The sequence below is a fragment of the Triturus cristatus genome, chromosome 8 (genome assembly GCF_964204655.1).
Source record: "Triturus cristatus chromosome 8, aTriCri1.1, whole genome shotgun sequence".
NCBI classification, from domain to species: Eukaryota; Metazoa; Chordata; class Amphibia; order Caudata; family Salamandridae; genus Triturus; species Triturus cristatus.
In genome coordinates this window covers 852,161,877-852,184,973 of record NC_140591.1, presented here as the reverse complement: position 1 = coordinate 852,184,973, position 23,097 = coordinate 852,161,877, and positions in this window count along the sequence as shown.

Here is a 23,097-nt window from a genome sequence, read left to right as displayed (position 1 = left end):
CCCTGTGCCTCATGGGAACAGTCCAGCCCGAACTGCCAAGCTATGCCTTCCCTGGACCGGAAACAAGCTTCCTAGGACCGGTTTCTGGCATTTCAGCCGTCTTCAGCCAGGCTTGCTTGAATCCAGTGGCAAAGTGAGCAAGGGACTCACGTCTGAGCATACCCTGCCAACTTATGGCGAACAAAGCGGTACAAAAGGGGGTGGTGATGGACGGAGCATCAGAACTAATCAAACACTCACACCCACTCAATAGATCTGGGTTTGATCCATCACCGTTCTTTAGCCCACTCTGCCACCCCAGTTCAGACATGGCCATATGCAAATCAGTCTGACCCTGTGCCTCATGGGAACAGTCCAGCCCGAACTGCCAAGCTATGCCTTCCCTGGACCGGAAACAAGCTTCCTAGGACCGGTTTCTGGCATTTCAGCCGTCTTCAGCCAGGCTTGCTTGAATCCAGTGGCAAAGTGAGCAAGGGACTCACGTCTGAGCATACCCTGCCAACTTATGGCGAACAAAGCGGTACAAAAGGGGGTGGTGATGGACGGAGCATCAGAACTAATCAAACACTCACACCCACTCAATAGATCTGGGTTTGATCCATCACCGTTCTTTAGCCCACTCTGCCACCCCAGTTCAGACATGGCCATATGCAAATCAGTCTGACCCTGTGCCTCATGGGAACAGTCCAGCCCGAACTGCCAAGCTATGCCTTCCCTGGACCGGAAACAAGCTTCCTAGGACCGGTTTCTGGCATTTCAGCCGTCTTCAGCCAGGCTTGCTTGAATCCAGTGGCAAAGTGAGCAAGGGACTCACGTCTGAGCATACCCTGCCAACTTATGGCGAACAAAGCGGTACAAAAGGGGGTGGTGATGGACGGAGCATCAGAACTAATCAAACACTCACACCCACTCAATAGATCTGGGTTTGATCCATCACCGTTCTTTAGCCCACTCTGCCACCCCAGTTCAGACATGGCCATATGCAAATCAGTCTGACCCTGTGCCTCATGGGAACAGTCCAGCCCGAACTGCCAAGCTATGCCTTCCCTGGACCGGAAACAAGCTTCCTAGGACCGGTTTCTGGCATTTCAGCCGTCTTCAGCCAGGCTTGCTTGAATCCAGTGGCAAAGTGAGCAAGGGACTCACGTCTGAGCATACCCTGCCAACTTATGGCGAACAAAGCGGTACAAAAGGGGGTGGTGATGGACGGAGCATCAGAACTAATCAAACACTCACACCCACTCAATAGATCTGGGTTTGATCCATCACCGTTCTTTAGCCCACTCTGCCACCCCAGTTCAGACATGGCCATATGCAAATCAGTCTGACCCTGTGCCTCATGGGAACAGTCCAGCCCGAACTGCCAAGCTATGCCTTCCCTGGACCGGAAACAAGCTTCCTAGGACCGGTTTCTGGCATTTCAGCCGTCTTCAGCCAGGCTTGCTTGAATCCAGTGGCAAAGTGAGCAAGGGACTCACGTCTGAGCATACCCTGCCAACTTATGGCGAACAAAGCGGTACAAAAGGGGGTGGTGATGGACGGAGCATCAGAACTAATCAAACACTCACACCCACTCAATAGATCTGGGTTTGATCCATCACCGTTCTTTAGCCCACTCTGCCACCCCAGTTCAGACATGGCCATATGCAAATCAGTCTGACCCTGTGCCTCATGGGAACAGTCCAGCCCGAACTGCCAAGCTATGCCTTCCCTGGACCGGAAACAAGCTTCCTAGGACCGGTTTCTGGCATTTCAGCCGTCTTCAGCCAGGCTTGCTTGAATCCAGTGGCAAAGTGAGCAAGGGACTCACGTCTGAGCATACCCTGCCAACTTATGGCGAACAAAGCGGTACAAAAGGGGGTGGTGATGGACGGAGCATCAGAACTAATCAAACACTCACACCCACTCAATAGATCTGGGTTTGATCCATCACCGTTCTTTAGCCCACTCTGCCACCCCAGTTCAGACATGGCCATATGCAAATCAGTCTGACCCTGTGCCTCATGGGAACAGTCCAGCCCGAACTGCCAAGCTATGCCTTCCCTGGACCGGAAACAAGCTTCCTAGGACCGGTTTCTGGCATTTCAGCCGTCTTCAGCCAGGCTTGCTTGAATCCAGTGGCAAAGTGAGCAAGGGACTCACGTCTGAGCATACCCTGCCAACTTATGGCGAACAAAGCGGTACAAAAGGGGGTGAGGGCACTAGCGGCCTCCGCATCATCATGTCCGTCTGTCAGCGGGGGTGCGGGAGGACTTGAGAATGTTGCAGTTTTTCTTATAAAACTTCAATGGCATACCCTTGATGTGGGTGGCCGACATGCTTTGGGATGTTCAAATATTTTCGGATGCGGCAGGGAGCACAGGTTTTGGTTTGTACTGGCAAGGGAGGTGGTGTGCGGAGCAGTGGCCCCGGAGTGGTTGGATGGGAGCAGGAGCATAGCCTTTTTGGAGTTCTTTCCTTTGGTGGTGGCGATCACCTTATGGGGTGGCCAGCTGGTGCACAAGAAAATAACCTTCAGAATTGACAACATGGCGGTAGTTCAAATTGTGAACCGCCAGTCTGCCCGGGATGAACAGGTCCTCAAACTGTTGAGGGTGTTTGTGTTGCTTAAGGCATGATATCGCTTTTCGCGCTGTGCATGTGCTGGGTGTGGACAATGACATTGCGGATGCTTTGTCTCGTTCACAGTGGGGGAGATTCCGTGGGCTCGCCAAGGACGCGGACGGGACTCCGCAGCATTTGTGGTACGTAGGCAACACAGGATGTTGCAGCTGGTTTTAGGTTCTCGGGCGCGATCCACGAAAGCAGCGTACAGGACAGCATGGGTGGAATTCTTGCGGTCAGGCGCGAAGCGTCGGGCTCCCCTGAGTCTTGACAGGAAGATGTGATTCAGTTTATTTTGGATTTGATTGAGAGGGGTCTGACTAGGGTCACAATAGTGGGCAAGCTGGCAGGGATTGCTTCCTCTGGAAATTGTTGTGGGGCTATGCACCCTCCTCAGGTGAACTAGGGACGCGCATGTTGGAAGGTTGGGCCCGCGAATGCGGCCGTGCAACCTGGGTTCGGAATCCTCTGTCGTGGGAGCTTTTAGAGAGGGTGCTTGGGGTTTTGCAGGGGATATGTTCTGACGATGTAGAAGTTGGTCTTTTTTCCACACTGATGTCCTGGATGTTTTTCGTGGCCTTTCGGGTTTCTGAACTGTTGGGAACCAATGCTGAACAGGGGCTGTTATGGAGTGAGGTGTCTTTCTGTAAGGGCAAGGTCACCATTTGGCTGAGAAAGTCGAAGACGGATCAGAGGGGTGGGGGGCAAATGGGTTTCGTTGCACGTGGGCGATTCTCCGCCGGCTTGCCCTTACCGGTGGGGATTGAGGTGGAGGTCCTTGTCGGTGGATTTGGTGGGTTTCGTTTTCAGGCATGGGGACGGACGAGGTGTGAAAGCCTCGCAGCTTTTAGCTGTGCTGCGGAAGTCGCTGGCCAGGCTGGAGATTGAAGGGAAAGCTTTTGGGACGCATTTATTTCGAATTGGGGCAGCATCTGAAGCGAACAATAGAGGCTGGGGGTGAGGGGACATTATGAGGTTGGGTAGGTGGTCCTCTGACTGCTACCAGCGTTATGTGCGCAGCGCATCTGGGGGGTTGTAGCGCTGTTGTTCCTGTTTTCCTTTTGTTCATTCATGTTTTTCGTTTCAGGTTCGGTGATGGATGTCCTCCCTAGGGAGATGTCTATTTGGATTGTCGGCCATTCCTTTGTGAAGCGGGTGCAAATCCAGGCCCGCTCCAGCTATTTTGGGGAAAGCCTAGGGTTTAATAAAGAAATATTTACTGTGTGTTGGAGGGGCAGGGGTGGTATGCGATGGAAGGAGTTGCTGCAAGTTCTCAACGGGATTTTGGTGGCTGGTAGGTGCCCCGATGTCTTGGTACTTCATTTAGGGGAGAATGATATGGTGGGGGAACCTGGCCTGGCGCTCATGAGATGTATGAAGCGGGATTTGGCTTTGATCAAGGGTCAGTGTTCCGGTTGTGCCATTGTCTGGACGGAATTTGTTCCTGGTAAGGTTTGGAGAGGGGTGGTTAACCCGGGGGCGTTGGACAAGGCCAGATCTAAGCTGAATACAGAAATGGTGCGATTTTGTCGTCAGTTGGGGATTTTAAGGATTTCACACAGGGATCTTAGGTATGACACGCCAGATTTTTCAGAGGTGACGGGGTCCATCTATCCAGGTTGGGTATGGACTTGTATTTATTGGAGCTGAGGGAAGTGTTGGCTAGACTGTTGGGCATTCATAGACATTGAAGGGGGGGTTTCTGGGGGCAGGGGGGCAGAAAAAGGAGGGAGACGGCGTCTTCGCCTACCCTCCCGCCTTTTCCTGGGTGGCGGGGTTGTTGAAAGTTGGCCAGGATTGGCTGTAATTTTTACTTACATGTTGGTAGCGTGTGAGCAGGAGCAGGGAAAGGGTAACCAGGTAGGATAAGTTTAGATTAGAGGTTGGTTAGTTACAGTTGCACAAAGGCAGGTAGGGATTTGGGTCATGGGAGGTTAGGATTTGTAAATGCTAGATTGTGTAGGATTGTGAAATATTATTGTTATGGAATGTTATGTTGTATTTTGCGGGGTGGGGGATCTGATGTGGGGATCGTAGGGGTGGGGGGAACAAGGGGTCAGGAAATTCATGTATAGTGAGGTTTTAGTTTTGGAAGGCAGTTGCCAAGGTTATAAATTGTGATATGCACCTGTTTCAATAAAGCGGCCTTTTACACACACAAAAAACTGGTCTCGTGCTGGATTGCCCCCCTCCCTCCCAAGGGGGGTTTGGGGGGCAGCCAAGCACAGCGAGGTCTGCCCCCTGGGCATATTGGGAGGGGGGGGTTGGCCGGCGAGCGGCCATTTTGGGTATTTTGGGCTACATTGGGACTAGCCCAATTGTAGCCCAATTTTTCAGTTATTAGCCCAAAGGTATTTAGGGCTTTTTTGCGCTTTCCCAGCCACCATTTTAGGTTTGGTGACCTGGTGGCTGGGAGCGCTGCATAGAGTAGGTTATTGTCCACTCCCTCCCTCCCCAGTTTTTTCGTTTTTTGTTGAGCGTTTTTCCCCAATTTTTTTTTTTTTTTTTTTTATGGCAGCGATTGTTGGAACAGGTACATAGGGGCTTGATAAGTTGTATATTTGTCGCTTGGAACAGGTGCTGGCGGGGTTGTTGAAAGTTGGCCAGGATTGGCTGTAGTTTTTACTTACATGTTGGTAGTGTGTGAGCAGGAGCAGGGAATGGGTAACCAGGTAGGATAAGTTTAGATTAGAGGTTGGTTAGTTACAGTTGCACAAAGGCAGGTAGGGATTTGGATCATGGGAGGTTAGGATTTGTAAATGCTAGATTGTGTAGGATTATGTAATATTATTGTTATGGAATGTTATGTTGTATTTTGCGGGGTGGGGGATCTGATGTGGGGATCGTAGGGGTGGGGGGAACAAGGGGTCAGGGAATTCATGTATAGTGAGGTTTTAGTTTTGGAAGGCAGTTGCCAAGGTTATAAATTGTGATATGCACCTGTTTCAATAAAGCGGCCTTTTACACACACAAAAAACTGTTCTCGTGTTGGATTGCCCCCCTCCCTCCCAAGGGGGGTTTGGGGGGCAGCCAAGCACAGCGAGGTCTGCCCCCTGGGCATATTGGGAGGGGGAGGGGTTGGCCGGCGAGCGGCCATTTTGGGTATTTTGGGCTACATTGGGACTAGCCCTATTGTAGCCCAATTTTTCAGTTATTAGCCCAAAGGTATTTAGGGCTTTTTTGCGCTTTCCCAGCCACCATTTTAGGTTTGGTGACCTAGTGGCTGGGAGCGCTGCATAGAGTAGGTTTTTGTCCACTCCCTCCCTCCCCAGTTTTTTCGTTTTTTTGGGGGCGTTTTTCTCCAATTTTTTTTTTATTTTTTTTTACGGCAGCGATTGTTGGAACAGGTACATAGGGGCTTGATAAGTTGTATATTTGTCGCTTAGAACAGGTGCTGGCGGGGTTGTTGAAAGTTGGCCAGGATTGGCTGTAGTTTTTACTTACATGTTGGTAGTTTGTGAGCAGGAGCAGGGAAAGGGTAACCAGGTAGGATAAGTTTAGATTAGAGGTTGGTTACTTACAGTTGCACAGAGGCAGGTAGGGATTTGGGTCATGGGAGGTTAGGATTTGTAAATGCTAGATTGTGTAGGATTGTGTAATATTATTGTTATGGAATTTTATGTTGTATTTTGCGGGGTGGGGGATCTGATGTGGGGATCGTAGGGGTGGGGGGAACACGGGGTCAGGAAATTCATGTATAGTGAGGTTTTCGTTTTGGAAGGCAGTTGCCTAGGTTATAAATTGTAATATGCACCTGTTTCAATAAAACGGCCTTTTACACACACAGAAAACTGGTGTCGTGCTGGCTTGCCCCCCTCCCTCCCAATTTCGGATTAGAGGTCCGGATGGCAGGAGCCTCACTCAAGTGCAGCCATCTCGCTCACCGGCTCTCTAGCGCCCCCGATCGCCATGCACGTTTGCACAGGAAAGAAGCATATAGTCTTGTAGGTATGCGGTGGTAGTCTGTTTTGATCCATCTGACCCCAGACTGAATTACGCAATGGTGAAATTTCTACAGATGTTTGAAAAGGGTTTTGGCCAAGGAACATTAAGAAGCAGCGAAAGGTATAACATTTCCCGACAGTCAACCCATAAAGATAGAGGGGAAGAATGGCTAAGCCGTAAGAACCCCAGTACTATACCAGTCATGGTATAACCCTTTAATATCCAGAAGACTCACGTAGTTTTAGGTACATATGACTGCCCATAACATCTGGGAGGCAAACCAGAGTGGTAGCTAGAGCATTAGCACTTTTTCAAGTTTGGCATTAACACTTTATTAGCAGTAATCCCCCAGTAATTTAGTGGTAAGCATTTGGACGGTAAGTTAAACCATGCTGGTAGAGTGCCCGCACTTTATTAGCAGGATATGAGTACATTACAGGCAGGCAATTGGCAGCAGGGGGCCCATATGATCCAGTTGTGGGAGAATTATCAGACTTTACTTTAAGAGTTAGACTGAAAGGGTGCCAAGAGCACTTAAAACACTAGCACTTTATCAGTTAGGCACAAGCACTTTATTGTCAGTCATTTGGACACAGGGCACCTCTATGCACTAATGGTCGGAGCAGAATCAGGTTCGCCTAACAAAAATATTAGCTCACTACTTTTGAGGATTAGTTGGCAAGAGCTGTAAGAGCACAAGCACTTTAGATACTCAGTGCATAGGTAGTTAATCTGCTAGCTGAGAGCTGTAAACCTGAACTAGGCAATTGAAGCTCTAGCATTTTATCAATTACTACTTACATATCCCACAGCCCGGCGCCCTAGTTTTCAGGGCAGCCAAAACATTATGGGGTTCTGGGGATAGCTGGCCATGCACTGAAGGTCTTACTCTCCTCTTATTTATTTATAATAAATGCTACAGGGGTTTTAATGTACACATGTTCTAATTTGATTCATGAAAGGAACACATTGTTATGTATTTTATGGAAGGAATGAACACAATTTATTTTATGTGCTGTAGTGTGTATATTGCAATGGTTTAAAGTAATCAAGCAATAAAAACTTACTTCAGAGTTATAACCAAACCCACGTATGCTATTAATATACTTTATTATCAGTCTTTCCACCCATGGACATTAACAATGAATCATCCGGGGGAGGAGCCTAGCGCGCATCCAAGATGGTCGCGTGAGCACAGGGCTCCCCGGACCCTTGCTGCTCCTCGGAATTTATCCTGAGAATATCCTGATGTGGTTTATGGAATCTGGAAGATGAAGACCGGCTGAGCACGTATCTCTTTTCAGAAATCGAATCGGACCTGGGAATCCTGAGTTGTCGTTGTTCGAACTTTTGGGACCCACCCGACGGAGGTGCCCGGGGCGAAGGTGAACCGTGGAGCCGTGTCGTAATTGAACAACAGCGGCTGCAGCGCGGTGCCAGTGGCCGCTCTACCACTTTCGGTTTCACTTTCGGACTTCAGGGGGCTGGACGGCGAACGCGCTTGAGGTGGCGGGGTGTTTCCTTGGCCTCTGCGCGAGGCTTTGTCTCCACCTGCCACTAGTGTGCCCATCGCCTTGGGTCCCCCCGCACCGCTATATTGTGGACTCTGGTGAGGCGCTAGTCTGCGGTGCCGGTGCCTCTACGACTCTTGATCGGCGGTCCCCTTCGGTGTCCGTGACCACATGGGGGGCAAGGGGGGCCCCGAGGGGCGTAAGACTAAGGCCTCCCTCCGCGGGGGACCGGTCCAGGTCAACAACATGGACCGCTACACTCAGGGCAGAGGGTCCCCTGGAGCGGCTGCCCCCCCCCAGACGCCGCCGGTGGTGGCACGTCCGTCTCTCCGGAGCTTTCCCTGCAGGACATCATGGGCGCCATTGATGGCATCAGGGAAACCATCGCCACGCAATACGAGGCCCTGGCCCGTAAAATCGACACGGTGGCAATCGATGTCACCTTAATTCGGGCGGATCTCTCCAAAACTAACGAGAGGGTTCAGGCTCTCGATGCGCGGACCTCCACCCTTGGTGCGGATGTGTCGGACCTGCAGGCCGCGCTTGGTGACATCAAGGTGGTCAACGATCAGATGGCCCGGCGGCTGGAGGACTTCGAGGGACGGGCCCGACGCAACAACATCCGTGTCATAGGCGTACCGGAGTCCTCCGACAACCGCCCGGTTGACCTCCTGGTTGAGGAACTCATCCTCCAACAGTTGACCCCTGCTGGCCTAAGTAAGTTCTTTGCCGTGGAGCGGGCCCATCGAGTCCCGGGCGGTCGGCCGCGGCCGGGGGCCCCCCCGAGGCCTATCGTGGCCAAACTGTTCCACTATAGAGACCGAGATGCGATTCTGCAGGCCTCACGGGTCCACGGCCCGGTTCGTCATGAGAACTCATCCATTAACTTTTATCCGGACTTTACCCAACTTGTCCAGAAACAGCGGATGGGATTCCAGGGGGTGAAGCGTCGTCTCCGTGACCTGGGCCTAAAGTACTCTATGCTCTACCCTGCAAGACTCCGAGTGGAACATGAGGATCGGACTGCCTTTTTTGACTCTCCTGTGGCCGTGAGTGACTGGCTGGACTCGCTGCCGGACAGAGGTGGCCGTCCCGGGCCCTCTGCCGGCGCCGAAGGTGACGGGTCCCCTTTGGAGTGACTTTTGGTCCTTGATTTTGCCATTTTGCACTGTTCAGCTGGATTTTACTTCTTTTGTTCATTTTGACTCACTAGGACCTGTGTGGGGGGCGGGCGGGGACGGGTCCCTTTCCTCCTCCGGGGTCTTTTCGTAGAATGGGGTTAGTAGGGCGACAGGCACACTGCAAGTTGGGGGGGTTTTTTGGCCCGCAGGGGTGCAGGGTGGGGGGAGTTGGATTTGGGGGGGGGTTGGGGGGAAGGAGGGGTTGTTTTGCTGTGCGTTTTCTATTTGCAGGGCAAGGTATTGATTTTTGTCCAATTTCGGGAACTGTGCTACTGGCTGGGGGACCTTTGATCTCTTGGAGGGGATGGGGGGGGACGGGTTGAGGCTGATGTCATGGAACGTCAATGGGTTGGGGGACCGTATCAAACGGGGTGTAGTACTGCAGTATTTGCGTCGTCTGACTCCTGATGTGGTGTTTATCCAGGAGACGCATCTGGTTGGTAATGTTTGTCATGCAATGAACAGGGGGGGATACCGCCTCGTGGCCCATTCTGGTTTCACAACTGGTTCCAGGGGGGTGGGCATTCTCCTGCGATCCTCACTTCCGTTGGAGATCATTAGGGTAGTCTCGGATGACAGAGGGCGCTATGTGTGTCTGACTGGGAGGTGGGAGGGGCAGCCCCTTTCCCTGGTCTCAGTTTACGTCCCCCCGGGCCTCCAGAACTCCACCTTCGCGGACTTGGGTCGAATGCTGCTTGAACTTCCGGACAGTCTTTTGCTTATGGGCGGGGACTTTAATTCGGTGGTTTTGGGTGACCTGGATCGTCACCCACCCAGGGCCCTCCCCGCTGCCCAGGCATGGCTTGGTGGACTGTTGGAGACCTTCGGCCTGGTAGATAGTTGGAGATTAATGCATCCGACCCAATGTCAGTACACCTTTCACTCTGGGGCGCATGGGAGTCTTTCTAGGTTAGACTACTTCCTTATGCCCGCGGCGCAGACTGGTCGGATTCGAGAGGTTAGGCACCTGGCGCGGGGTATCTCCGATCATTCCCCGCTGTGGCTGCTCTTTGACACCGAGTCGCGGTCTGCAGGGTGGATCGCTCCTATAAACCCGTGGTACCTGCGAGACCCTACGACTCGCGACAGCCTGGTTAAGGCTATGGACCAATACTTCCTTGAAAACGAGGGGTCGGTGTCGTCCGCAATGTCCCTGTGGGAAGCCTTTAAAACCGTAATCCGCGGACACGCCCTCTCCCAGATAGTGGTGGCTAAGAAGCTCAAGAGTGAGGCAGTGGTGAAGCTGGAGACTGACATCTCGGGGCTGGAGTCGGCCTTGGAGGCGGGTGTCACTCCGGACGGGCTCCATGCCCTCAGCCTGAAACAGTTTGAATACAGGTCTCTTGTCACTGACGCTGCCAAAACGATGTATAGGGAGCAGCAGGGTCGATTGTATGACGCCGGGGACAAGGCGGGAAAGTTGATTGCTTGGCTGGATAAGAAGGAGAGAGTGAATCGTGTGGTACCGGAGCTGCGTGTCTCGGATGGAGTGTGTGTGACTGCGCCTGGTGAGATTGTGGAATGTTTCGCTGACCACCTCCGGGCCGTGTACTCCCCGGTGACTGATAGGGATGAAGAAGACTCTTGCCTTCTGCTGAGGGATATTGCTTTGCCCTGCCTGTCCGTCGAAGACCGTGAGCAGCTGGACGCTCCCTTGTCTGTAGATGAAATAGCAACTGCGATTCGGTCCCTTCACTCGGGCAAGGCTATGGGTCCCAACGGTCTGCCTATTGAGTTATATAAGTTGCGCCCGGATAAACTCGCGCCCTTCCTCCGTCGTATGTTTCAGGAGTCCCTTGAGGCAGGTTCCCTTCCTGCCGACCAGCGTCTGGCTACGATAGTCGTGATCCCCAAGGAAGGTAAGCCACGAGACCGCTGCGCCTCCTACAGGCCTATTTCATTGCTAAACGCAGAGCCTAAAATCCTGGCTAAAGTCCTTGCCAATCGTTTGTTGAGCGTCATCTGCGATCTGATTCATCCTGATCAATGTGGCTTCATCCCCCATCGTAACACCGCTCTTAACTTGCGGCGTCTTCACGGCGCCCTCGCCAGGGCGGAGTACCTCTCCGAACCAGCTGTGCTGGTTTCTTTAGACGCCACGATGGCCTTTGACACCATCGAGTGGCCATTCCTCTGGGCTGTCTTGACCAAATTCGGCTTTGGGGAAGGATTTCTTGGCTGGGTGAAGCTTCTTTACACGGGACCCATGGCTCAGGTGGTGGTTAATGGGCGGGTCTCTCGGCCCTTCGCTCTCGGTAGGGGTACGAGGCAGGGGTGCCCGCTGTCCCCTCTGCTCTTTGCTCTCGCCCTTGAGCCACTCGCTGCTTGGCTCCGCTGGGAGCCCTCGATCAGAGGGATCCGGTGGGCCCCGGGCTTCGAGGATCGGGTCTCGTTGTATGCGGACGATATTCTCCTGTATCTCACCTCGCCGCGGCAGTCGCTTAATGTTCTCTTTGATGTTCTGACTTCCTTTGGGAGAAATTCGGGTCTAACGATCAACTGGTCTAAATCCTGTGTCTATCCTATCTCCGGTGGCCCTCCTCTCTTGCCGCCTCGGCTTCCGATCCAATTATCTCTGTCCGGCTTTAAATACCTGGGGATATACGTCTCGTTGGACCCGGTGGCTCGCTATGAGCAGAATCTCCTGCTTCCACTTCGGCGTTTGAGGGAGGACACGGCTCGGTGGTGTAAGCTGCCCTTGTCCCCGCTGGGTCGGGCAGCACTGTTTAAAATGATGTCCCTTCCCAGATTCCTCTATGCACTTCAGAACTCCTTCGATGTCATTCCTGTGGCCTACTTTCGGGAGGTGGAGAGCCTGCAGAGGAGACTGGTGTGGGACGGACGGGCGCGTATCGCTCTGGCAAAGCTTACTCTCCCCTGGTACGATGGGGGCATCGCGCTTCCCGACATTCGCAGGTATTATTGGGCCTCACAGCTATCGGCCATTAACCATGCCACGTATGCGCCTGGCTTGAATCCGGCGTATGAGATGGATAAATTCCTGCTTCCCGGCGGAAACTATAACAGGGCACTTTACTCCCGCTCGGCTGGACGGACCCTTACGGGCCCTACTAAGATTGTGGTACGGATCTGGAAGGCGGCCAATGTAGCCATGGGCTGAAGTGAGCGATTAACATGTGCTACTCCTTTATTTGCCTCCGACCGACTGGGAAGCCTCTGGACAACGAAAGGGTTTGACCGTTGGGACACGATTGGTATTAGTAGAGTGGGAGACTTATGGCTTAAGGGCGCGGTTAAAACCTTCGCGGCGCTCCAGAGCGAATACGAACTCACGGAAAGGGAGTTCTTCCGCTATGCCCAGGTTCGGCATGCCCTGCTCTCTGTATTTGTGGAGGGGACCAAGATCCCAGCTTCTTCGCCCCTCGAGGACCGCATACTCGATGGTCATGTCCCCGACAGTACTATCTCTTTAATTTATAAAAAACGTATTAATAATCGGGCTGACCTCTTGGTGCGCCTTCGGGAGACGTGGACGGGGGATGGGGTGGAATTGGACGACGAGGACTGGCAGTCCGCACTGTCGTCCCCCAAGGAAGTGGCCATTCCAGCCCGTCTCCGCCTGGTCCAGCTTAAGATTCTCCACCGGGTGTATGTGACGGGTCCCCGTTTGGTCTCGATGGGATTTTCTGAAGACGGGCTCTGTAAGCGGGGCTGTGGGCTTAGTGCCACCTTTCTCCATATCCTTTGGGAGTGCCGCGAGGTGGCGGAATACTGGCGCCGGGTTCATGTGGTCATGGGACAGGTCACCGGGGTTGCGCTGCTGCCGGAGGTGCGTCGCTGTGTCCTGAATGTGTGGGAGCCCAATGATTATAACGCGGCTCAGACTCGGTGGGCGGCCCTGGGGAACATGATTGCCAAGAGAGATATAGCGCAGCTTTGGGGTTCCCAGCGGCCTCCCACCGTGTCCGTATGGAAGGAGAACATGGACTGGTGCATGTTCAGGGAGAAGACTGTGTATGTGGCTCGTGGTAAACCGGGGGCATGGGGTAGAATCTGGGGGCAATGGAACGCGTATCGTGGGGGTATCTGTACTCCCCCCCTAGTGGACACCGATATTGCCTTGTCCCCCTGACCCTTGATGGTTCCCTGCGATTTTAGGAATAACCGAATATAGACGTTCCTCTCCCGTGACCCCCCCCGACCTATCAGTACTCCTTCCTCTTGATAGCTACTTGAAGGTCTGAAGTAGAGTCCCCCGGATGTAGCCTGACCCACACTTTTTGCCCTTATGCCTCGCCTTTTGTTTTTAGTTGTTATTTATGTTAAATCTATGTATCCTGCTTCCCTAGGACTATCCGGAGCCAGGTACGGGGCTGGGCCCCAGGAGTTGACTACTGCCTTAACGAATGTATGATCCTTTCTGAATCTAGCGGCCGGCCCTGGTGGTTGTAGGCCCATGCTTGTAACCGATTTACTGTTCAATAAAAATTTTCAAAAAAAAAAAAAAAAAAAAAAACAATGAATCATCCACGCCCCCAATTAATCAGGATCAAACAGATTCCTTCAAAATCAGAGCAGTTCGAAATAAAACAAGCATTTGCAATGCAATGGGTCTCGCCTTTGGGACCTTATATATATTTAGCTGTGCAGCACATTAGCCTGGATGCTGAAACATGTACTGTTCTTTAACATGGAGGGAAAGTAAGCACCAAACTGCATGACACACCAGGTATGGCAGAGAAATATTGCCTTTTAGTGGGAAATGGTATAGTCCAAAGCTCTGTTTTTATTATAAAATCAGGGCCTTCGGTGGTCATATCACTGAAAATACAAGATTTGAAAAAAATATTATTGTCTACGGATGTTTATGGAAGACAATGTCTTTGGACTAGAATCTAGAGAATGCTAAAGTGATTATGGTATTTTACAGACCTCTGCTGGTTGTTTTCTATCAAGAAAGTTCAATAGAGGCCGTTGGCAGAAAAATAAAAAATAAAAAGTACCTCAGCAGAAAGCAATTCTGGTATGTTACTGACCTCTTCTGGTCGTTTTCTATCAAGACAGTTCAATAGAGGCAGTTGAACAGAAAAAAAAGTCCCTAAGCGGAAGCAGACAAGTCCTAGGGCACACAAAGTACATACACATATAAATATATAATAAGTATATACTAAAGTATATACAAGTGGTCTCAAATGCTCAACCTAAAAAACAAAGATAACTAAAAAATTCACTCACAGAGGATATCCTATCCAAACACTCAAATATGCTTTTAGAAAAATCGGCCTGCATTATTGAAAGAAAAAGGAACAGAGCTAACAAGAGACCAGTAATGATTTCTAAGTACTCAATACAAAGCAAAAAAATCCAGTTCATTATATGCAAGCACTGTAAGATATTTGAAACAACAACAATTGTGCTTTGCTTTTGTGGCCTCTGCCATTATGGCATATATAAGACGAAGAAAGCTTAAAGATCTCTGGGTATCTAAATAGAAAGCTGCCTGTGTCAAAAAGCACAAAGGCACAATTCCCTGTTATAATTGCATGAACTGCAATAAAATCATTAAAGGAAAAGTTCAGCAACCACAAGCTTGTGACACCAAGTATTGTGTTTGTTACATCAAATATCCTTGTGTACTTAGATAAGTTGAGAAAACATAGAGGAAAATAAAAATGAAGATAATGTAACACAAAAGTACAATAAGGAATAGGAACAAAAATCAGTGGTATCTATATATTTCAATGTGAAAGAACACAGTGTATGCCAGGTTAGGTATCACATTCTAGAGTTAATAAAGGAGATGTTGGATGGAGGAAATATAACAAAAATACTATTTCAAAGGGAGTTGTTTTAGGATAAAAACAATAGTTGCTGTCTATCCCACAGGATGAATGAAAACTTTGGTTTTAGGTGTCATCTCTACTCGAATATTGTTGAAATGTGAGCTTCTTTATAAAGGAATCATAAATACGATTTTACTTGTATTTCTTGGTCTACTCTTTGGATTTTCCTTTTGGGTCAGATCAATAGGAACACCAAAATATCCAACAGTCCCAAGATGGCACTGTTTGCACGTGTGATGACATAATTCTCCAAGATTGTTTCATCCCTGACAGTAACACATCTGATGTGGTGATGGAGATGGTGCCTAACATATAGACGCTGGGAGAAGATTAGGATGAGATCGAAGGGACTGAGTGCTACTCACTTCTGTTTACAGGAACCAAAGGATGTACAAGAAAAGTACAATTGCCCTGAAGAAGTCCTACTAGAATAGGACGAAATGCGTTGGCTGATGGCTTTCGATTGAAAATAAAGAAATTGTAAATCAACTGTTGGGACAATTAACTTCTCTCGCACTAATCGGTCCAATTGGATATCATGGACATTTAAGATTTCTTACATACATGTTAAGAAAGGTGGTGCAGATCTGATGTATTGTTTGAAAGGCTCATTTTATTGTACATTTAGCTCTCTCTATGACCATGTTTGAACTGGGCCTAATGGGGTGTGAGAATCGGAGGCTTACCTTCACCTTAGCAAATGCTCAGCTAATACATTGGAGGTTAAAGCTGGCCCTTGGTCAGAACAAAATATATGAACTCCATTCATTGCTACTAATCATTTTAAGTCTTTTATGACTGCGCAAGCCATAACCTGGCATTGAGACCATACCCAAATAAATTGCATTCATAAGTCTACTTCTACTGTCAGAATACCATTCAGAGGGCCATGGGGCAAGCAGTGGCAGCCTAGGCACTTTCTGAAGCTCAGGAAGGCACTGGCACAAGCCCTCAGGCCATTCTGCTCAAAGAATAAAAGCATATCTCCACACCCAAGCTGCTAGTCTACTGTCTGGGAGCAATACACATAACACCCAAGGGAAGCCATTAACATCAGGTGACAGAAGACACTGGCAGAAAGACACATTTGGCTTAGGCAGAGAAATTACAACTATCTAAATTTTTTCTCTCTAAATTAGTAATATAAAATCTAGCTTGTCCATTAAGTTGGAATTTAACTCACCATTCAAATGAGTCTTTGAATCATGGTTGTAGCTGCTCTTAAACTTAAATAAATCATTATACATTGTTATAATGTAACCCAGTGTTTTCCTATCGGCAGGCTTGCTTTTCTACATTGAAAACGACTTTGGCGGTTTTTCACTTCCAGGACATGTAAATTTAGTAATGTTTATACATGTCCTAATATACATGCCCTACTTTTTAAATACCACACACCCTGCCCTGTGGACATCTAGGCCTCACTTAAAAATGAAGGTCATTGCCTTGCGAAAGGTTTATTTTGCCAGGCCAAAATGGTAGTCTAACACTGCAGATATGTTTTACAGTGCTACCTTAGTAGGTGGCACAAAGAGTGCTGCAGCCCACTTGTAGCATTAATATTACAGGCCCTAGGTACATATAGTACTATACATACTAGGCACTTATAAGTAAATTAAATGTGCTGTTTAGGTTCTGCCAATTTACATGTGTTTAGAAGGAAGAGTACAACCACTTTACCTCTGGTGGGCAGGGGTAAAGTGCACAGAGTCCAAGGGCCCCTAAAAACAGGTTTAGCAAAAGTAGACACAAATCTGGGTAATACCATGCAAAAGACGGTTATCTCCAACAGTTAACAGTCATGCTCCCCTGCTGTATGTGCCAAACTGTGAATATGCAGTGTCCTGGTTTTTGATTTTGTCCATTGCTTCACAGTACTCAAGTGTGTGCGCAGAGGCGTAGGTCTGTCCCTTGGCATGGGTGAGGTCCTGAACCTATCCTGTGATCTGGAGGGGTGCACCAAGTGTTTCCTTTTTGTACTGACAGTAGACTGCTGTCCCTGTCGTGGGCTTAGCATGTAGAGCGATGGTGGCAGCGTATGGTGTTTTGTGAATCCATGGTTGTGGCCAGACCTTTTCATCTTTGGCACTGAAGTGGAAGCTTACTAGCACACTCAAATAAAGTTCCACTTCTGAGCACTAACCCAAATCCTGGTGCTAAACTCCCAACTGTATTTTGTGCAAGTTTGCGTATGTAGCCTATATGGTACATGCATTGTGTGCATGAGTGAAACAGAGTAATGGAGGTCATTTCACATGCACCTGGCCTGGCCCTGTGGGCAAGATAGAAAGTAAGTTGTTTTTCTAGAGTGGAAGTGTATTGCTGGCATTCCCAAAGCTGGAAGGAGAAGACCTAGCCACTAAAGTGGAGAAAAAAAGAGACATGAGTCCTTTTGTAATTTGATTAGGCATTTTCCTGAGATGAACTGCTAATTAGTCTTCCTATAGCACTGACATTTGGTAGCTGGTGGGGGTGAAGGATGATGTTCAAGTGAAAGGGGCCCCTTATGTGAGGCCAGCCTTTTGTCTTTCACCTGAACACTCTTCAATGTGGTTGATGATAGTCAGTTACAGAATGCACACACCTCTATGTGCCTCTGTCGTGGGTGCTCCAGGCCGGAGACTACCCTGCTGTGTGGAGCATCACCCTACACAGAGGCTGTGTCTGGAGATCCACCTAAAACCAGTTCAAAAATTGTAGAGTGTGAAATCACTTCTGCTGTCTGCTTTTACTTTATAAAAAAGTGGCTGTCACTGACTGACTTGTTCCAGGTTCGAGTTCTCTATGATCACAGATGGGAGTGTTCTGATGGGTATTCATAGGACTGCAGTGCAGCCAGAACTGGTGTCTGCCTGAAAAACAGCTCTACAAGGAGGAAGAGACATCACCTGAAGTCCTGCCTTGCTAGAAGATGCTGTTCAGCTACCCTTAGATGCATTGGAGCCACTGTGCCTGCTGAAAGAGGGAAGGAGTATGCCAATCCTGTGGGAGGTGTGACTATCCAGTAAGAGCCAGTAGCAGTGAGTCTAGCATGCTGCCAGAATACCAAGCGGTAACTTACAACGTGGATTTTATGACGCATTGTACAATTCCAACATGTTGTTTTAGCACATTGTAGTTAACCACACAAACCTACTGGTAAATGCAGTTTTTGTGTGTGTGCACTTATACATTAATATATATATATATCTATATTACTGACAGTCGCCAGTAGGTAGTTATAGTTAGGACCTATTTTCCATATGAAATCCGCAAAATTCTATTCCCAATAACTTCGGCACCGATTGACGACTCTTTGCGAAATTTTTAAAACATTTGGCCAGCCCAGGTCCGCTCCTATCCTGAAAGTCTCGGGATGATTCGTGTAGCGGGGGCCGAGAAAAAAGGAGGGTCCCAAAACGTGTTTTCCCCATGCAATTTCCCATAGGACCTTCAGCCGCAGCTACAGCCCAAACTGCTGAACGGAATTACACCAAATTTGGCAGAAAGGTAGTCCTCAATTCAGACTCATGCCTTTTGCTTAAATGGTGTAAATCCGTTCAGTAGTTCCTGAGAAAATTAAAAGTAAAATCACATATATATCTGGGCGGAGCCTAACCATACATCTCATCGTGAAATCTGATTGGCTGTCAGCACTTCATCCAAGAAGTGTTGGCAGCCATCTTGTGACCAATATACATGATAGCACCTCATTAAAAAGCATTTCAGTTAATAGAAGGTTTTAAGACTTTAGTTACATTACAAATCATTTGTTGATGGTACCATACTTATTTTAGGAATTGTGGTATGTTCTAAGGTGATTTTACCATGTTAAAAAGCCTTCTGCTGGGATATCATGAATCATGTTTGAGAGAAAACTATTTTCTCATGCTTTTCCCACAGAGGTTTGGAAGGTGATCTATAATCTAAACTGAGAGCATATTTTCTGTAAATTCACATTATCTTTCTCAGTCATGTGAGAATGAAGTCTGACATTCTCAGTAAAACATGTACATCCAACAAGGGCAGAGACAGTCAGTTGATTCCTTTGTGTTCTACTGCAGCTTCCCAGAGTGTTCCAAAGAACGACTAGAGCGCTAACAGTCCTACTTATGATAAATGTATGGCACACCTGAAGCCATCTTGATTGGAATAAAGTGGTAACTCTTAAAACATTTAATTTAAAAAGGAACACAATGATTGGTGCTGCAGAAAGAAAAACTAGAGCACATTTTGAGTGACTTCTGAAATCCTCTTCTATTTCATTAAACAATTCTGACATGCAGACTGAAACATGCACTTTCAATACCAGAGGCAGACTTCCCTGGTGAGCAGTACCTTTACTACAGTGATCTAATGAGCAACTAGAGTGCTAACATTCTAAAAGTATGGCAAATGTGTGACACATCTGAATGCCTTCTTGATGGAATCAAATTAAAAAACTGAAAGTATTCCTACTGAGGAGACTCTAGTAAAAGAGGACATTAGGAAACTTCCTAACAAATAAGTCTCCCAAGATGGCCACCAGAGACAAAAAGAGCCCAAATGTAGCACAAATATCACCCAGATGTAGCCCAAGTATAGCCCAATGACAGAATGTCCCAGAGTGTTCTAAAGAACAACTAGAGCGCTAACAGTCTTACTTATGACAAAAGTATGGCACACCTCAAGCCATCTAGATTGGAATAAAGTGGTAACACTTAAAACATTTAATTTGCAAAGGAACAAAATGAGGGGGTTCATTTTGCCATAGAAATTATGATTAGTGCTGCAGAAAGAAAAATTAGGGCACATTTTGACTTCTCAAATCCTCTTCTATTTCATTAAAAAATTCTGACATGCAGACTGAAACATGCACTTTGAATACCAGCAACATACTTCTCTGGTGAGCAGCAGCGTTACTACAGTGATCTAATGAGCAACTAGAGTGCTACCATTCAGAATTCGTGGCAAATGTGTGACACATCTGAATGCCTTCTTGACGGAACCAAAGTAAACAAGAATTGAAAATGCAATAGGTCTCGCCCTCGTTTAAGTTAAAGCAATTCTGTTTGTAATTAGGTGGCTTTTTAGCTTTGCTTTTATTTGTGTTTTTCAAACTTTCATGTACATAACATGCATATGCATGCCTATATATATATATATGTATTTGTATGCATGCATTTATATTTGTATTTATATAGATATGCAGATTATATATGTTTATATATGTATATATATGCACATACATATATATAAATGCATATACATATATATGCATATATATGTGCATATGTGTGCGTGTAGAGAGAGGTAGAGAGAGGTAGAAAGGTAGAGGTGTAGAGGTAGAGAGGTAGAGGTAGAGAGGTAGAGAGTAGTACAGAGAGAGATAGAGAGAGGTAGAGAGGTAGAGAGTAGAGGTTGAGTAATAGAGAGTAGAAAGTGAGTAGTAGAGAGTAGTAGTAGAGAGTGAGTAGTAGAGTGAGTAGTAGAGAGTGAGTAGTAGAGAGTGAGTAGTAGAGAGTAGTAGAGAGTGAGTAGTAGAGAGTAGTAGAGAGTGGGTAGTAGATAGTGAGTAGTAGAGAGTAGTAGAGAGTAGTAGAGAGTGAGTAGTAGAGTGAGTAGTAGAGAGTGAGTAGCAAAGAGTAGTAAAGAGTGAGTAGTAGAGAGTGAGTAGTAGAGAGTAAGTAGTAGAGAGTGAGTAGCAGAGAGAGAGTAGTAGAGAGTAGTAGAGAGTGAGTCGTAGAGAGTAGTAGAGAGAGAGTAGTAGAGAGTGAGTAGTAGAGAATAGTAGAGAGTGAGTAGTAGAGAGTGAATAGTAGAGAGTAGTAAAGAGAGAGTAGTAGAGAGTGAGTAGTAGAGAGTAGTAGAGAGTAAATACTAGGGAGTGAGTAGTAGAGAGAGAGTAGTAGAGAGTAGTAGAGTAGTAGAGAGTGAGTAGTAGAGAGTGAGTAGTAGAGTGAGTAGTAGAGAGTGAGTAGTAGAGTGAGTAGTAGAGAGTAGTAGAGAGCGAGTAGCAGAGAGCAAGTAGTAGAGAGTGAGTAGTAGAGAGTGAGTAGTAGAGAGTAGTAGAGAGTGAGTAGTAGAGAGTGAGTAGTAGAGAGTAGTAGAGTGAGTAGTAGAGAGAGAGTAGTAAAGAGTAGTAGAGAGTGAGTAGTAGAGTAGTAGAGAGTGAGTGGTAGAGAGTAGTAGAGTGAGTAGTAGAGAGTAGTAGAGAGTGAGTAGTAGAAAGAGTAGTAGAGAGTAGTAGAGTAGTAGAGAGCGAGTAGTAGAGAGTGAGTAGTAGAGAGTGAGCAGTAGAGAGAGTAGTAGAGAGTAGTAGAGTGGTAGAGAGTGAGTACTAGAGTGTAGTAGAGAGCGAGTAGTAGAGAGTGAATAGTGGAGAGTGAGCAGTAGAGAGTAGTAGAGAGCGAGTAGTAGAGAGTGACTAGTACAGAGTGAGTAGTATAGAGTGAGTAGTAGAGAGTAGTGGACTGAGTAGTAGAGAGGGAGTAGTAGAGAGAGAGTAGTGGAGAGTAGTAGAGAGTGAGTAGTAGAGTAGTAGAGAGTGAGTGGTAGAGATTAGTAGAGTAGTAGAGTGAGTAGTAGAGAGTAGTAGAAAGTGAGTAGTAAAGAGTTAGTAGTAGAGAGTAGTAGTAGAGAGTAGTAGAGTGTAGTAGAGAGTGAGTAGTAGAGAGTAGTAGTAGAGAGTAGTAGGGAGTAGTAGAGAGTGAGTAGTAGAGAGTGAGTAGTAGAGAGCAGTAGCGAGTGAGTAGTAGAGAGTGAATAGTAGAGAGTAGTGGAGAGAGAGTAGTAGAGAGAGAGTAGTAGAGAGTGAGTAGTAGAGAGTAGTAGAGAGTGAATACTAGGGAGTGAGTAGTAGAGAGAGAGTAGTAGGGAGTAGTAGAGTAGTAGAGAGTGAGTAGTAGAGAGTGAGTAGTAGGGAGTAGTAGAGAGTTAGTAGTAGAGTGAGTAGTAGAGAGTAGTAGAGAGTGAGTAGCAGAGAGCAAGTAGTAGAGAGTGAGTAGTAGAGAGAGTAGCAGAGAGTAGTAGAGTAGTAGAGAGTGAGTAGTAGAGTGAGTAGTAGAGAGTTGTAGAGAGCGAGTAGTAGATTGTGAGTAGTGGAGAGTGAGTAGTAGAAAGTACTAGAGAGTGAGTACTAGAGAGTGAGTAGTAGAGAGTGAGTAGTAGAGAGTAGTAGAGAGTGAGTAGTAGAGAGTGAGTAGTAGAGAGTAGTAGAGTAGTAGAGTGAGTAGTAGAGAGAGAGTAGTAAAGAGTAGTAGAGAGTGAGTAGTAGAGAGTGAGTGGTAGAGAGTAGTAGAGTGAGTAGTAGAGAGTGAGTAGTAGAGTAGTAGAGAGTGAGTGGTAGAGATTAGTAGAGTAGTAGAGTGAGTAGTAGAGAGTAGTAGAGAGTGAGTAGTAAAGAGTGTGTAGTAGAGGGTAGTAGTAGAGAGTAGTAGAGAGTAGTACAGAGTGATTAGTAGAGAGTAGTAGTAGAGAGTAGTAGGGAGTAGTAGAGAGTGAGTAGTAGAGAGTGAGTAGTAGAGAGCAGTAGCGAGTGAGTAGTAGAGAGTGAGTAGTTCAATTTAAAAGGAACACAATGAGGGGGTTAATTTTGCCATAGAAATTATGATTAGTGCTGAAAAAAGAAAAATTAGGGCACATTTTGAGCCACTTCTCAAATCCTCTTCTATTTCATTAAAAAATTCTCACATGCAGACTCAAACACGCACTTCCCTGGTGAGCAGTAGTTTTAATACAGTGATCTAATAAGCAACTAGAGTGCTAACATTCCGAATTTATGGTAAATGTGTGACACATCTGAATGCCTTCTTGATGGAATCAAAGTAAAAAACCTGAAAGTATTTCCTACTGAGGAGACTGTAGTAAATGAGGAAATTAGGAAACTTCCTAACAAATAAGTCTCCCAAGATGGCCACCAGAGACAAAAAGAGCCCAAATGTAGCACAAATATCACCCAGATGTAGCCCAAGTATAGCCCAATGACACAATGTACCAGAGTGTTCTAAAGAGCGCTAACAGTCTTACTTATGACAAAAGTATGGCACACCTGAAGCCATCTTGATTGGAATAAAGTGGTAACACTTAAAACAT